Source organism: Anabrus simplex, chromosome 2, assembly GCF_040414725.1.
Source record: "Anabrus simplex isolate iqAnaSimp1 chromosome 2, ASM4041472v1, whole genome shotgun sequence".
Lineage (NCBI taxonomy): Eukaryota > Metazoa > Arthropoda > Insecta > Orthoptera > Tettigoniidae > Anabrus > Anabrus simplex.
Genome location: NC_090266.1, coordinates 949,248,642 through 949,266,992, shown reverse-complemented (window position 1 = coordinate 949,266,992; position 18,351 = coordinate 949,248,642). Strand labels below are relative to the sequence as shown.

Below are 18,351 nucleotides of genomic sequence, written 5' to 3'. Positions count from 1 at the left end.
TGCTCTAAAGAACAAATATGGCAGGGAGGCTAACAATCAAAGCAAATTTCGAGGAAGTCAGAAGAAACCTAAGAAACAACTGACTTTTTCATCGTCCAGTGAAAGTGATGAGGATATTTCAGTTCACGATGAATCAGATTTTGAGACATTTGAAGAAATCGTGGGGTCTCCTGAGATGGGAGACAATGAAAAAATATTAACAGGTGACTTTCTGTTAATTCGATACACTACAAAGAAAAACAAGGTGTTGTTTGTAGGTCAAGTAATCGAAATATCCGACAGTCTTACATATAAGATAAAATTCATGCGCAGGTACGGGGAGACATGGAAATTTCTATTTCCGGAAATAGATGATATCAGTGAAGTTGAAAGAGATGATATTGTTGTCAAACTTCCACCGCCATATACTTCAGGTGGAACTGCACGCAGTGCAGCATTGAAAACTTTCGGTGTGAACTTCAACTTTTGCAAGGACAAAGTTATGTAATCAAGTGAAAAGTGTCCTTCAAACAACATAAATATTACATATTTGATGTATTTTGTACCGATTTATGTATGTTCATAAGTACCCCATGTGTAGTTCAAAGGTACCCCAGGGGTGGGGTAGTTATGAACATGTTACATCCTTATTGTTTTCTATTAATAGGGTGCATCAGGGCCATAATTTTGTGGTTCATTCGATTTGAAACTATGTAGAATATGTTACTCTTTCAAGAATGTTGTGATTTCGATGAATAAAATAATTTGGGTAGTAAGAAAAAAAAATTTCTCAAAATTTGTTCAAATGTGCCCCCTTCTCCCCTACACGTTGTGAGCAAGACTGTATTATATTGCATAGCTCTTAACGTTACCCTAGAAGGCAGGTGGAGAGTTAGTGTCTACCATCATCATCATCATCATCATCATCATCTGTTTACCCTCCAGGTTCGGTTTTTCCCTCGGACTTAGCGAGCGATCCCACCTCTATCGCCTCAAGGGCAGTGTCCTTGAGCTTCAGACTCTTGGTCGGGGGATACAACTGGGGAGTATGGCCAGTACCTCGCCCAGGCGGCCTCACCTGCTATGCTGAACAGGGGCCTTGCGGAGGGATGGGAAGATTGGAAGGGATAGGCAAGGAAGAGGGAAGGAAGCGGCCGTGGCCTTAAGTTAGGTACCATCCCGGCATTCACCTGGAGGAGAAGTGGGAAACCACGGTAAACCACTTCCAGGATGGCTGAGGTGGGAATCGAACCCACCTCTACTCAGTTGACCTCCCAAGGCTGAGTGGACCCCGTTCCAGCCCTCGTACCACTTTTCAAATTTCGTGGCAGAGCCGGGAATCGAACCCGGGCCTCCAGGGGTGGCAGCTAATCACGCTAACCACTACACCACAGAGGCGTAGTGTCTACCATTATAATGAAAACTCCCCAACCTGATTGTGACTGATGGTAGGCAAGAGGGCCTACCATTACAATGAAAAGTCCCTAACGCATTCTTCATATGAGAAAAAACGTTTGGTGACTTCTCCTTAGCGTTTATGGTTTAATAAAGTTATTTTGTTTTTAGGTCCAACTAACTGCTACTTTTACGGTTTTCGGAAACGCCGAGGTGCCAGAATTTATTCTCGCAGGAGTTCTTTTACGTGCCAGTAAATCTACCGACACGAGGCTGTCGTATTTGAGCACCTTCAAATACCACCGGTCTGAGGCAGGATCGAAACTGCCAAGTTAGGGTCAGGAGGCCAGCACCTCAACCGTCTGAGCCACTCAGCTCGGCCAATTTATTGTTTCCTTTTACCAAAGTATAGAATAGTTTTCCTTCATAAGTGCAATACTTAACGTGTCGTACGTGAACATAAAGCATTGAAAAACCCTTACTTTTCAAACAGTATGTTAAAATTTCGAAAAATCATGTCATGATTAAGTCAGCAGTTAAGCGTATACCTCTCCTCTACGGCGTATTCCACCGCCATGCTATTACAATTGATTTGTGGGCTATTTACCCGCTCAGCCAACGTGGTTGTGCTCCAGCGGACGTCCAAATACAACACATGCCGATCCCTCAAATAGACCTTGCACTATTTTTGTTTTCGTAACAGAGTTTTTGTTGAGTACGTTACGTTTCCGAAATTTGCGGCGTTCATGTGAAGAACACACATTGGTGAAATGACATTAAACTGTGACATGGGCTTATGATCTTAAAGATTCAAGATTCAAAAGCTAAGATTCATAGCCAAGCTAGTAAGTTCTCTTGCTCGTGTTTCACGAAGGCAGGCACGAAAGTATGTTGTTTGGCTGCCTCTCGTATTTCCAAGCTGTGTCAGGTTTTGTTCAAATCACGAAGCAGATATCTCTCATAAAACCTAAAGAAAGGCAGCTTTAATTTTGTCGTTAATAAACTTTAATTAAAATACTCAATTCATATCAATGTAAATGTTTATATAGAACTAAACATCGAAGAAATGGGGTTGTTTTGAGGAATATTACGGTACTGTGTTAAATATACGTCAACGAGTGAGCTGGCTACGCGGTTTACGTCCCATGGCTGCCAGCTTGCATTCATGAGATAGTGGGTTCGAACCCCACTGTCGTCAGATATGAAGTGTCTTTTCATATCTGACAAATTACAGTTAGACTCCTTGGCTGAATGGCCAGCGTACTGGTGTTCGGTTCAAAGGGCACCGGGTTCTCTTCCCGTTCGAAACGAAGAGTTTAACTGCGAACAGTTAATTCCGTTTGTTTGGGGACTAGATCTTTGTCATAGTCTTAATGCACATGTTCATCTACATGAAATACATTGCATTACCAATCACCACAGAAACGGACAATAGCGGACATATCACTCCACATAGGGTTGGCATCTGGAAGGGCATACATCCGTAAAACTGGGCTTAATCCGCACTAGAGCCATCCCCAGATGATTGAGGAAAAGGCCAGGAAAGAAAGACGGCAGGCAAATGCAGAGGCTTACCTTAAGGGAACGGTCGCTTCCTTCTAAGTCCTAGCCCTTTTCTATCCCATCGTCCCCGCAAGACCTGTTTGCATTGGTGCGACGTAAAACTGATAGCAATTAAAAAGAAACGTCACCAAACAATGTGTAACTTAAACATTTATTTTTTCATCATAACACAAATTAGACCAATATTTTGAAGATTCTGTAAGGACATTATCATCGAACTGACTCTCAGGCACATGAAGTGTTCGTAAATCACCGGACTGAGTGGCTAAGGTATTATCATGCTGGCTCTCTGAGCCCAGGTTTGTGGGTTCAATCCCGGTAACATTTGTAGGTTCTCGAGTAAGCCAGCCACGTGTCTGTAGACTGATGATGATGATGATGATGCTTGTTGTTTAAAGTGGCTTAACATATAGGTCATCGGCCCTATCTGTAGACTTACAAGCACTAAAAGAACTCTTGCGTGACAGAATTTTCCGCACCGCAAGTAGTTTGTAGGACGTAAAACGAAAAGCAATATTACTACTCTTACACCAACTAGGGCGACTCTACCGCACTATGTAATCAAATTATGTAACAAATATACCAGATGTCAAGAAATCCCCCTTCTAAAACTCAAATTAGAGTAATACATTTATAAATCTATATATATAAAATAACATGCCTTGACTGACTGACTGACTGACTGACTGACTGACTGACTGACTGACTCATCATCGCCGAGCCAAAACTACTGGACATAAATAAAAGAAATTTTGAGGATACATTTATATTACGGTGCAGGTGCCCACTAAGGAAGGAGTTTTGGGTATTCCGCCAATAAGGGGGTGAAAAGGGGAGTGACATTTTTAAATGAGGGTATCTATATTTCAAAAATTTAAAAGTTTAAAGACGTAAAACTTGGAATCTATTTTAAAAATAAAGAAACACTTTCTTTTTGTTTTCGCAAAATCCCATTAAGGGGGGTGAAAAAGGGGGAAAATTGATTGCATACCTTTTATGAGGATGCCCATATCTCAAAAACTGAAGATGTTATGGACGTGAAAATTGGTATTTGGAATCTCCTTTAAAACTAATGAAACAAGTAATTTTTGTTTTTGAAAAATCCTATGAATAGGGGGTGAACGGGAGTGACAAACGGGGTGGAATTTAAAAAAACATATCCAGTTCTACAATATATCTCAGACACTTAATATGTTACAGACTTGAAAACTGGTAGGCCTATTTGGAATCCCCTGTAAAAGTAAACATAGATATTTTTTTCGGGAAATCCATTTAAGGGGAACCAAAAAAGTGGGTGAATTTTTTGAATGAGCATATCTACAGTATATCTCAAAAACATAACATGTTACAGAAATGAAAATTGGTATTTTTAATCCCATTCAAACATAAGAAAGACGAACTTTATCGGAAAAACCACTGCGGGGAGGGGTGGGTAGAAAGGATTAAAAAGTGGGTTGAATTCTTTTTATTTTGGATAATGATATCTCAAAAACTAAAGACGTTACAGACGTAAAATTTGGTGATTGGAATCTCATAAAGAAATGCATAATTTTTTTGTTTTTGAAAAATTCAATTAGGCGGGGATGAAGATATTGAAAATTATTTGAATTATTTGGATGAGTCTACTTACGTCTCAAAAACTAAAGATGTTGTAGACTTGAAAATTGGTTTTTTGAATCCCCTTTAAAAGTAAAGTAACACATATTCCTTTGATTTCCGAAAATCCAACTAAGGGGGATGAATGAATTGAAAAATTTATTGAATTACTTGTATGAGGATACTTATATTTTATGAAAACTAAAATTGATACAGACGTGAAAATTGGTTTTTGGAATCTCCTTTAAAATAAAGAAACACGCATTTTAGGGGGGAAAGTAAACTTGGGGGAGGGGGTGAAAAGGAACTGAATTCCTTTTATGAGGACACATATCTCAAAAACTGAAGATGTTACAGTCGTGATAATTGGTATTCAGAAGCCCCTTTATAAATAAACACGTATTTTTTATTTTGTTTTCGGAAAATTCACTTAAGGAGGCAGGGTGAAAGGAAGTGAAAAAATTGAATTCCTTTTATGTGGATACTTATGTCTCAAAAACTGATGGTTACAGACGTAGAAATTGGTGTTTGGAATCTCCTTTAATAAGAAAGCAACAAGGCCACGGCCGCTTACTTCCCACTCCTAGGCCTTTCCTGTCCCGACGTCGCCGTAAGACCCATTTGTGTCGGTGCGACGTAAAACAACTAGCAAAAAAAAAAAGAAAGCAACACGCATTTGGGGGGGGGGGGGAAATCAACTTAACGGGGTTGGGGTGAAAGAGGATTTGAATTCCTTTTGTGGCGGATACTTATATCTCAAAAAAAATATGTTACAGACGTTAAACTTCGTATTTGGAATCTCCTATAAAAACATGTTTTTTTTGTTTTCGGAAAATCGACTTGGGGGGGGGGGGAGGGATGAATATAAGTAAAGAAGGAGTTGATATCTCTTTAAGAGGATACTTATATCTCAGAAACTGAAGATGTTACAGACGTGAAAGATGGTATTTTGAATCTCCTTTAAAAATAAAGAAATACATATATTTTATTTTTGTAAAGTCCACTGAAAGGGGGAGGGGGTGGAATAAACGTAAAAAGAAGCCGAATTCATTTTTCGAGGAGACATATCTCAAGAACTGAAGATGTTACAGACATGGAAGTTGGTACTGTATTTTGAATCTCCTTTAAAAATAAAGAAACACGTACTTTTGTCCGAAAATCCACGTAAGGGGTTGAAAAGAATTGAAAAAGTAGGTGAATTTGGAAATTTGGAATTTGGAAATCTACAGTATATGTCAAACACTTAACATGTTACAGACAGGAAACTTGGTATTTGGAAAGTCATTTAAAAATACAGGAATACGTTTTTTTTCTTTCGGAAAAGGCACTTAACGGGCGGTGAAAAGACGTGAATAAAGAAGTGGAGAATTTTTAATGAGGATGCTAAAATGTCACAAACTGATGATGTTACAGACGCGAAAATTAGTATTTGGAATCTCCTGTAAATGTAAAGGAACATGTATTTCTTTTTGTTTTCAGGAAATGAGAAGGACTGATGAAGGGGTTGAATTCTTTTTATGGGGATTCTTATAGTCTCTCTCAAAAACTGAAAATGTTACGACGGGGAGATAGATATTTGGAATCTCTTAAAAACACACATTTTATTTCGCTTTAGGAGAAGGCTGTTTCTCATATGTACATTTCTATGTTGCATGGTCATCTTAGCCCCAAAAGGCAATAACACAAACGTGGTTTACAAAGATTTTCCGGGGTATATGAAACTCAATTTGTCGGTGAATGTTTATACTTTAGGGATTTTCAGATAATGTCTTGGTACAGTACCGAGGAACGATTACTTTTATTATTTTACGAAATCCACGCGAGCGAAGCCGCGGGTAACTGCTAGTAACTACATATGTGCGCAAGGAGTGACACACCTGGTCTGTTAATCTCGAAGACCCGAGGCTATGATTCGAATGTCAAAAGTAGAAGTTTTGTTCATGTCGAAGGTAATGCTCCTTGAGTCATAATTCAGAAAAGAACGAATACCTAATATTCTCACCGAAAATACAGAAGTGTTTCTCTCCCGACATTCACTGCAACGTTAAATGATGTTTCTCCTCGTCCAGCGGCACAATAACTGGTACTTGATATAATATGTTAATATATGCACGAAAATAATCAGAACTCTCGAAAATAAATGCATCTTGAAATAAGATACAGTCGTACTGAGATTTCTTACAGTTACTGATTGAAGAAATGACTGGAATTTTCTTTAAATGTAGTATTTAATCTTTCAGCATAGGTACATGCTATGTCAGATTAATGTTGACAAGAGAAAAAAAATCGTGTTACATAATGATACAAGGCAAAGGTAATCGCTTACTAATGACGTGATTTGAACTCAGCCTCCAATAGGTCCTTCTCTAACTATAGACCTACAAGTGAGCACAGTTTTGTAATTAATGAAGCGCTGATAAAGAGTGGTGAGACACGCACATACAAAAGCCAATTGTTCACAAATACAAATTTTCCAATTTTCAGTTCAGGTTAATATTTTTTCCTGTAATGATTGTTAAACTGAATACTTTCTACTGGGCAAGCAGCATCAATCCCATCTATCGAAAATAAGTGGCAGCAGAAGAGAAAAAACACATCAGAACAAACAATAGTTAATGTAATGTTATTGTTGATCAGGTTTATGCGCTTTCAATATTGTAGGTCTTCACATTTAGTTTTCTCCTGACTATGTGATATTAGGAGATCTAATGTAAAGAGTCCTTATTCCTCCTTTCATGACTAACTCTTGTCTTGTTCTTCAAGGGATCGTTCCTTTCCCATATTTTCTCATTTTGACAATGATCTTCACAATCTTCCTTGTCGACAAGGACTGATGACCGCGTAGTTTTCACCTTAGGATAATCACGGCAGAAACCGCCACCATGGCCAGTTAACACGAAGGAACACTATTTCCATGTTAGCGATGTTCGATGTTGATATGGTCTAAGCAACAAAATTATAAATTCATAAATTCTGCTATCATAGCCGGTACTCTAATACTGTGTAAAGCATAAATGATAGAAAATTCTATTCCCTGTAACTTTTATTATGTATTATTTTTGGATAGGACCTCCAATAACATAGGTATTTATGAATTAAATTTTATGTCTTCCCCTACATTACCATTTCACTCTACCGTGAATAAATTTATTTTATTGTACAGTAATTACTCTTCAGAAACACAGATATTAGCTTCTATTCTCTTTAGAATTAAAACCTCTTAAATGTTTAAGATGCATTCAAAAGAATCTTACCTTAATCAGCTTAATGTTTGAACGTAGGAGACCTGAAAGAAAGAAAAACATAAGATAAATTAATAGAAATAATATAACAAAAAGAGACTTTTTAGTTTAAATTATTGATGAACTATACATAGGCTATGCCTGTGAAGTCGTTACCTTCATACAATATGTAAGCTCATTATTAACACGATAATATTGCTCGTGTGTGAATTGTACACCATCATATGTGGTTCACTCACCAGCAAAACACCAGCAATATCTCGATGCCTTTACAACTAAAAGTAAATTCACTGTTCCCTTAAATAAACTCTCCGGCCGAGTCTACAGCTCCGTCAGAGGACTAAGCATACGGAAGTTGGACTGAAGAGATGTATATAAAGTGATAATTGCCCACATTTTCCACTTTTATTCCATGGTTTAAAACATCTAATCAGAAACATGAAATGATGGAACAGACATTTGCATTATTAAATTTTACATGTAAGTCCTCACAATTGCTATAGGTTTCAAGAGACGCCAGTATGACTGAATGTTGTCCCGCACGAGTTCCTAAACGTGTCGGAAAACAATGACATGGAGTTATCATATTTAAACACCTTTAATGGCCACCGACCTCCACTGGGATAGAACTAGTTATTTGAAGAACTGAAAGGCACGATTAAACGACTGCGAGACCGATAGAATTCATGTAGAACTGAAACTGACCAAGGGTTTTTAGGCATATATTCTGGGAATTGAATCCAATTTTCCAAAGAAAGCATTAAATCAACGAAGTTCAAGATATTTTAAGAGTTTTAACAAGTGAAATAAAGCATTCCAAATGCACAAAAAGTACCCATATCAATGACTATACAGAGTGAAGCGAAATTCGCGCAGTCGGGCGTCGCAGCGCGGCTCCTCACATGCCAGCAATAAAAAAAAAGTCTCTCACAAAAGTTCGTCCTGCGAGTATTTTCGGGAGAAAAAGGTCGTTGAAGAGTGGCAATCTGGCAACACTGTAACCACATGTAGGTAACTACCTCTGTCAGCACATATTACTCGTGCTGTACAGTTGGAGCAATGGATAGAGTTTTGGGTTAACATGCAGGAGGTCGAGGGGTCGATCCTGGGTTGAGGCGTATGCTTTTTATTTCGTAAAAGTAGTCCAGGTGGTATAGCATCTGGCATCTTAATCGTCAACAGCGATTGCAGCGGGTTCTCTAGAAACTGACGAACATTCGTTTTCATTGGTCAGCTTTGAAAGACGCCCTTTCCATGTCATGGGCGTGAATTTATTCGCACCATTTCATCTACTAGATGCGTTACAACGTGTTCAGCGTTACTAAATTTTGTAAATGTAGGATACATGTGACCTAAGAAACGGTGTCTTACTATGTTACAGTATGTAATGTCCGATGGAAATTAGCAAATAAAAAACCACCTCAACCCAGGATCGAACCCTCGATCTCCTGCATGGTAACCCAAAACTCTATCCACTGTTCCAACTGCATAGCACGACTAATACGTGCTGACAGAGGTAGTTACCCTACATGTGGTTACAATGTTGCCAGATTACCACTCTTAAACGACCTTATTCTCCCAGATATACTCGCAGGACGAACTTTATTGAGAGACATTTTTTTTTTATTGCTGGCATGTGAGAAGTCGCTCTGCGACTCCCGAGGGCGAGAATTTCGCTTCACTCTGTATAATGTTAACATTGGTGATGGATTAAGTTTTACCGCCGCACTCAGCCAAGTTTCCATCAAATTGAATATGTCGTCCGTATATTTTCCGTCGGGTAGTAACTTGCTTTGCATTCGCAATAGGAATAGAATTCGAAGATGTTCCTACTCATCGGGAAGTACCTCTTAGTGAATATCTAGAACAGGCCTCTCAAACGCCCAAAATCTCACGCGTGCAAATTGAGGTGAAGAGTTCCTGTGCACAGTGCATCGGTCCCACTCGGACCAACGCTTCGTCTCTGGACTACTCGGCTAAGCTCGGCTCAACTCGGCTTGGATTTGGAGTGCTACGGAGCAAGTGAGGAAGAGGGAGACAGGTTAAGCGAGCGAGACAGGCGTGGGAAAAGAGAGAGACAGCGCTATTGCTCCAAATCGAGGAGTGGGGGTCTGCACTCTTGTCAACCAAGCGAAGTCGTCTTTTGCACCGTGCACAGTGCATGCACCAGGTGCAACTCAGAGGAGCAACTTCCAATTGGAATCACTTTCTGGAACATTGTTTTAGGTATTGAGATATTTGATACTTTCTGTGCTGGCAGAATAATAACTTTCAGGTTGGTAGAGTAGATAATTGGAACCTATTATTATTATTATTATTATTATTATTATTATTATTATTATTATTATTATTATTATTATTATTATTATTAATGACTTTGATACTTTCTGTGCTGGCAGAATGATAACTTTCAGGTTGGTAGAGTAGATAATTGGAACCTATTATTATTATTATTATTATTATTATTATTATTATTATTATATTATTATTATTATTATTATTATTATTATTATTATTATTATTATTATTATTATTAGGAAACCAACCCAGATAATTGAGTCATAGTTGCAACAATAGGATAAACTTGAAAATTAGAAGATAGATTACAGTTGGCCAATTTTATGTGAGATTGCGTAGGCGTTAACTCCCCATGAGGAGCATACTGGTCAAGGGGAAGGATCCGAGGATGGTACAAGTAGTATTACGGAATGGCAAGGAATATTGGACTAAATAAGAAAGTGATATTCTGAACAAACGAGTACTAGGCTATAAATATTAGCAAGTAGAAAAATTGGGGTAAAAGTGCCATAATATTTTTGCAGAATATAACTTATTCAATATACATAAATACAAACTCGTAAAGCTTCAGAGAAAAGAGATTAAGAGAAAATTTGAGTCGAATTGTATACACGAGCTTACACTTTAGGGTCATGTCTGGCGAATGGATGAAGATAGTTTGCCATGGGTGATAATGGACTCGGGCATGGAGGGTAAGAGAAACAGAGGGACCAAGGGGACGATAGACTTAGAGGTATGGAACTAACCAAAGCCACATAGCTAGGTGTAGATGAAGGATTGTGGAATACACGTTGTATGTACAGAGCCCATGATAAATTGAATCTTATTATTCTATTTAACAATGCATAAAGATTACCGCCGTTAATTTGATGTTAATCAACCTGAAAATGCGTCAAAAGTAATAATAATAATAATAATAATAATAATAATAATAATAATAATAATAATATGCGGCTGCGAGAGAGGCCTGGTGCAGGTTTTTAGAGTTGACGCCCAATGAGCAACCTGCACGTCTATGAGGATGGGACCCTGTCTGGGATGAAATCTAATGTTGTAGACGGAATAATTCCGAATCCCCGAGCCAGAGGAATTAACCAGCGAAGGTTAAAAGATATGCCCAGTCCGAAAATCGAAATCGGACCCCTTAAACCAAATGCCAGCCACGAAGCCCGGTGTTGAACTCTGTAAAACACGAAAATAAGGTTAGGAGGAATGGAATGAAAATCGCAGCGTTGTTCACTCAGTTATAATTTCCGAAAAGCACTAAGGTTTAATATGTGCTGCGGGTCAGTATTTCTGCCATAACATTATCACATAGCGATTTTCACAGGCGCAACGGCAAAATATCGGTTACCAGTGTTGGAATAACGTTATTACTTAACATGCCTTTTATTGAGTAGTAAGCTCTTTAAGCTTCAGCACGACGTGACAAAGTATCTGAGCAGTATGTGCTAATCTACAAAATCACGAACACTAACAAGGGAACATTCCCTACTCGTCACCACCGATTTCGCTCATATTTATAGAACATGCAGGGCTTGGCTAGAAATGAAAGTACCCAAAGTGAGAACTCCAGATGGCCAAGCGTATAGAAAATAAAAATGTTGACGCGGCTCACGCACCGTAATAAGCCACTTACGTTAGTGGGCGCGCCGAGCAGTAGTTGGCGTAGCGGTACGAGCTTGGCGTTGTAATTCGATGGTCGTGGGTTCGACTCGCCGTGTGGAGAATATTTTTCTCAATTTTTATATTATTCATTTATTTTAATTTATTTTACTTATGCAAAAGGCATATCGGACATCATTTTTTTCATGAGCGCACAATTGTAGAAAATTTGGAGTTGCGAACTCTCCCGACGTGTTCAAACAGAAATTATTCTTTTTTCTCCTTTTTTGGCTATCTCCCCTCCTTGGGGAATGTGTCATAAACATGAATAGTCGTTTTGCTGTAAGATTCGTTTTCACGAAGGTTGCTCCTGGCGGCTGTACACAAACAATATATTCTTGACGCAGGTAGACAATGACAATGACAATGAAAGCCCAATTTTTTTTCCTGTCTTATACCTTTTGCGTATAAATAAATAAAATGAATTATTCACCTCTTTGCGTAACTGGAAAATGAATAATATAAAATTTGACAGAAAAGACCAGTTTCCACACGCGGAGTCGAACCCACGACCATCCAATTACTAGTCCGAGCTCTTACCGCTACGCCAACTACTGCTCGGCGTGCGCACTAACGTAAATGGCTTATACGGTGCGAGAGCAGCGTCAACATTTTTATTTTTATTTTCTATACGCTTGACCATCTGGAGTTCTCACTTCGGGTACTTCCATTTCTAGCCAAGCTCTGCATGTTCTATAAATTTGAGCGAAATCGGTGGTGACGAGTAGCGATTGCCCCCTTGTAAGACAGCTTTCATGAGCTGTTGTCAGCCCTGCCCACAGACTGGAGCTCGCGGAATTGGGAGGGAGTACTGGCGTATGCCCGGCAGCCATGGACTGTGGCTGTGTAAACGACACTACCATCGTACAGTCATACATTCCTAAAATCCCGACATATCCCTTCATACAGCGTGGCTGAGCAGAGCCTGACTATCAGATATTCTGCAGGAATTACAGAAATTAACAGGTATCTGAAATTAAATTTCCATGTCTCATTGTGCTTTTGCTTCATAAAGAATATTGTGATAGTCGTCCCTGCGTATTAACTGTGCGTATGAAATCTATCTGATAAACTTCATGACATCAGAACTTTCACCAGAAAGTCCACGGTTTGTTAAATACAATGTGGGCATGTTCGGTGAATGTCAGATATATTGTGTAATAAGGATATCTGTTTGCCTTTGCTGGCGGGACCTAGTGTTTACAGTGCACTATGTCCTCTAGTATGGGCTGGAGCAATTTTGTTACTTTCATTGATCTGTCTCAGCTTCATCCTTGGCTTTGACAACATGAAAGTGACTGAGGTACGAGTGATGCTAGTAATGCCATTCCATCTGCAGCCAGTCCCTGCTATGAATGATGTGAAAATATTACTCATAAGGTCGGTTGGTGCATGCATTTCAGTGGGCTTGGCAGACTGATATGGAATAGCAACTTCTGGCTCGGTGAAGAAAGCAACGGGAAACTACCTCACTCCACATTTCCCTAGTACGCCTCTTCAGTGATGCCTAGGCCATCTAGGACAGCTGATGGCGGAGCTGTTGAGGATCCAACCAGCCTTCGGGCTGAGGACTAAACATACACACAAGTATATCAGGAACTGTTGAGATAGAACACTTCGGATAAACATGTGTATGAACGGACATCCATGGCATGGTCATGTGAGGCGAATACAGGGAAATAATGGATTCGGCCACGGAGGTTTAGAAAATTCTTCCTGTTATTAAATTTCTGTCCATGTAACGAATTTTACTATTCTTTAGTAACGCAAATATTGTCTCATAGGAGCTTCCTTGGGTGCCGGCCATTCTACAAACAAAAACCGGCGTATTTGACCACCTCTAAATACCATTGAAATGAGGCGGGATCGAACACGCAAACTTCAGTTCAGAAAGCAAGCGCTCTATCATGAGCGTAAAAGAAGCAGGAGACCGAGGAGACGAATATTAGACTGTTTTATAATGATTTAAAGGTAACAATAATAATAATAATATCATCATCATCATCATCATCATCATCATCATCATCATCATGGACAGCTCCATAGTGTAGGGGTAGAGCATCTGCCTCTTAACCGGAGGTACCGGGTTCGATTCCCGGCTGGGTCAGGGATATTTACCTCTTCCTGAGGGGTGGTTCGAGGTCCACTCACCCGATGTGATTATAACAGAGGAGCTACCTCACGGCGAGATGTCTGCCCAAGTCTATAAATACAAGAATAACGGCCGAGAGGATTCGTCGCGCTGACCAATCTTCACCTCAATGTGCAGGTCTTGGGGTTGATCAACAGTCGCTTGATAGGTCAAAGGCCCTTCGGGCCCGATAGCGCAAGAAGAAAAGTTATTAATAATAAATAATATGGTCTCAGCTACCGTGTGCAGGCCTTTAATTTGACGTCTTCTTGGCTGCCTGGTGTCAGTTTCAGTGTACCAGATGACAAGAGAAACAGATGTCTGACTGGTGGCCTATGGCTGAGTTTAAATTCATTTGGTCGAGTGAATACCAAATGTGTCACCAGAGATCTCTTTCATGCCGACATCGTATGGCATGGATTGGCGAACTCACTTATTGCCGCTCTTCAAAAATGCCATCGTTTCTGCCGAGGTTGAACCCGCGATCTTGGAATTCGGAGGTCGGCACTGTACGACTTGTCCTCAGAGGGAACTTATGATTTAAAGGTAAGAAGCACAGAAGCAGATGTGGCCATGCATGTATGTCTGCTACCTTAGTCTCGTTTTCTGATACCGGGTCGGGGATAAGGTGAGATGAAATCATACGGTACTTTTTTACGGCCGGATACCCTTCCTGACACAAACCTCAGTTTTGGATGAAGTAGATGTGGTCATAACGCCAGAACATTATGTTATGACGTAGGCTTGCAGGTTGAACGTGGAATGATGTCAGAACAAAATGAAAAATATACACAGGCAATATGCGAAATAAATTTAGGGCTGTCTGTAATTAAATGCATTTTTTTGCAAGCTGCTTTCCGTCGCATCGACACAGATAGGTCCTATGGAGACTATGGAATAGGAAAGAGTGGGAAGGAAGTGTCCGTGGCCTTAAGGTACAGCCCCAGCATTTGTCTGGTGTAAAAATGGGAAAACCATCTTCAGGGCTGCCGACAGTGGGGTTCGAACCCACTATCACCCGGTTACTGGATACTGGCCGCACTTAAGCAACTGCAGTTCTCGAGCTCGGTGTGTAATTAAATGAAGCAAGCCCCATGATGAACGGGTAGCAACCCAGAGGCCCCGGGTTCAATTTATGGCTCGTTCAAGGATTTCATTTCTGGGCTCAGGGCTGGAATGGGGTTCATTGAGCAACGAAAGATTAAGTAAAGAACTGTCTGATATGGGAGGAAGGATACACGGTTATGAAAGCCAAGGAATAGAGATGACCTTGTGACATTCCAAATAATTGCAGGCCATTTGGCTGGACGGCAGTCACCTTGGCAGGCCAAAGTCCTATGAATGGTAAATCCACGGTTTTTTCTAATTAAATGGAGTCAAGAATAGGGAAGGTATAGGATGCTTTAGAAATTAACTCAAACCTACCAAGAAAATCCAAACCCTTGTCAAGTACGTAAAGTTATCGCAGGAATGAATCAATTGCTGACATTCCCTGAAAACAAACTGCTTGCGCTGAACACAAATATTACTCTTCACTAGACTCTTTTTATCATCGATTATTCACTTAAATGATGGGAACAGCAAGGTTTTCTGTTGCGGAAATACCGTCTCATTACCTGTAAATATATGTGATTACTCATCGCAAAAATCATCCTCGGAAATTAAATTAGTTCTATGGAACCTTCGCAGTTCAGTAAAAAAATATTGCCGACATTCATTTCAACCGGCACGGAAGTAAAGGCAATATTTACGTGATCATAAATAATCAGTCCTTCGTGGATTTGCACAAATCCATACCAGACCAAATTGAAGCAGCGATCTCCACCAGCTAATGTTCACACTTTTGTGTTGAAGATGTAACTTTATTTCTGCTCAGCTTCAGAAGAGACAGCCTCATGCTGGAAACTAATAATCCAGCTACTATCAAGCAGGCAAATATTTATCAAACACAACACTCTCCACCTGTCTGTTATACTTCGCGTGACTATAACTCTTCATCAGAAGACTTAAACTCCTGCATAAACTTCAGCTTTAATCTGAAGTAGGTACAATAATTTGATCAAGATGCCGTTCAATAGTCGTCGAATTGAAAATGATTTCTTTCTGCACACTGTTCTTTTGCTTGTGGCAATGCAGGGATGTAATTAAACACAGCCATCTCATCTCAGTAGTACGATTAAATCTACTAACCTACCGACACGAGGCTGTCTTATTTAGCACATTCAAACACCACCGGTCTGAGCCAGGATCGAACCTGCCAAGTTGGGGTCAGAAGGCCAGGGCCTTACCAGTCTGAGACACTCAGCCCGGTGATTCATGATTTCATCACGGATTTACGACTAATTTGGGGGCTGGAACAGACGACACTAAAGCCTTGGGAACGAGCTGCTTCAAATTGTAGAGGAAATTGACAGTTGTCAGAAAGCAAGCATGTAGTTTTATGTTACTCTGGATAACGCGATCATATCCACGGGAAGTTCAGATGTACACTATCTACCAAAACGTAATTGGACAGCCATGATGGTTGGTAATCGAGTTGACTTGTATCGCCGACATATGCTTCAGGACGTAGAAGGACCAGTTGACAAGAAGGTGACACAGGTACAGAGCCATGGGAGACAGATAAGGGCATCATTATGGGCTACCACCTCGATAGGCTGCGTAGCAGGGTGATTGCAGTGAAGATAAACAGACCCAGATTAACAGCAGCATCCATCCTGCGTAAGTGGAAGTTCAAACTGCTTTGTGCCAATCGTGCACGTTCCGGAAGACTAAAAGTTTTGACAGACCGAAACCTTAGAGACCTGACACTTGAAACTGTCCAAAATAAGGCACATTTGACAGGAGTTTCATGCAGCAACAGGTGTGTGTGTTTGCATTTGAATACTGCGTAGACACGCCCATCAACTCGGATATTCCGGAAGAACAGCGGCATATAAGCCCCATGTCACGAAGGATAAGAGAGCTTGGCGGCTAAACAGAGTGAAAAGCTGACTTTTTGTTTATTTTTTATTATTTGTTGCTAGTGGTTTAACGTCGTACGCAAGGATAGGAAAGGCCCACTGTTTGGAGATAAGCGTCCGTGACCTTAATTAAGCTACAGCCCCAGCATGCGCCTGGTATGAAAATGGGAAACCTCTTGGTACAGCTAATGAAATTATCTCAATATTGTGGCGTTTTAAGGAATGCCCCATGCTAGACGCCATGCTTCATGGTCTACTATTGAGTGGTATGCCAACAATAATGTTCGCCGATTGTACTGGCCTATCCAGAGAACCGACTACGAGGTTCTAACGGTGTGACGACCATCGAACAAGCATTGTGGACAGGAACCCAGCTACTTTTTTTAAGCAGTGTATGAGAAATACGAACCACTGAGACGTTACATTTCATCTTCAAAATCCCGTACGTATTAGCCGGTATTCGAACCGTAGCCACTTTCGGTGAATCCTGCAACTATGTTACTCAACTATAATTCAACCCAACATTAACACCACCACATCGTAAGTCTCTCTCATAAACTGTGTAGATGTGGTGTCTGCACTAATATTTGTATTTCTAATAAATGCGGGTTATAATTGGGAATGAAGTGTCCACGATCTGAATGTTAAGAAGCATCCAGACATTCACCAGGAGTTAAAGTGAGGAGGTCACGGAATATACACTTTGACGATGGATGGGAATTGGATTTGAACCCTTCCTCATTGTTCGTGCGAAGTTCAGTAATTATTTTCCAGAACTTCAGGTTGCTCAAACATTTATGGCAGTGCCGGAAACCGCACCTGGTCGACGAACACAACAAAATACCATACTAGAGGCAGAGGATGGTGACAGGCTTCTCTACAACAATATGTCCAGGAAGGTACAGTCGTGATCATAAGTGAGTGTTGGTCGTAAAGTGAGTAGGTAGCCTAGATTAATGTTTCACCACTTAATTCGGAACAAGTATACCATCATGTAAGAGATTACAGTTGGTCAACTGTCAATTATGTATTTTATATACTTTCAGGAGGGAAGATGTACAGTATATGGAAATTAAACATACAACCTGATACACCATTCATTATTTACGTGACTACACAAAAGGGTGGTAGGAATATTATTTCATAGATTGTGTGAACATTTCAACTGGCCATAACTAAAATTAGTCATCGGCATATTAATTAAAGTACGAAACATTTTAATGCCTTAAGCGATATGCGGCCACTAGGGTTTGCACTCCATTTTGCCACTACATTTTTAACTGTGTAAATACCATATAGTGAACTGAATACATCTTAGGACTACCGGGCGAGTTGGCCGTGCGCGTAGAGGCGCGCGGCTGTGAGCTTGCATCCGGGAGATAGTAGGTTCGAATCCCACTATCGGCAGCCCTGAAAATAGTTTTCCGTGGTTTCCCATTTTCACACCAGGCAAATGCTGGGGCTGTACCTTAATTAAGGCCACGGCCGCTTCCTTCCAACTCCTAGGCCTTTCCTATCC

At 40.2% G+C, this 18,351-nt stretch overlaps 1 long non-coding RNA gene across 1 annotated transcript in view; it reads right to left on the bottom strand.

Moving 5' to 3' along the window:
* The window catches only part of LOC136863207 (uncharacterized), a 512,317-nt gene that overhangs the window by 254,799 nt on the left and 239,167 nt on the right, over positions 1-18,351 (bottom strand). The window contains exon 3 of the long non-coding RNA XR_010859173.2: positions 7,788-7,819. This is a non-coding gene — a long non-coding RNA (uncharacterized lncRNA). The remainder of the gene's footprint in view (positions 1-7,787; positions 7,820-18,351) is intronic.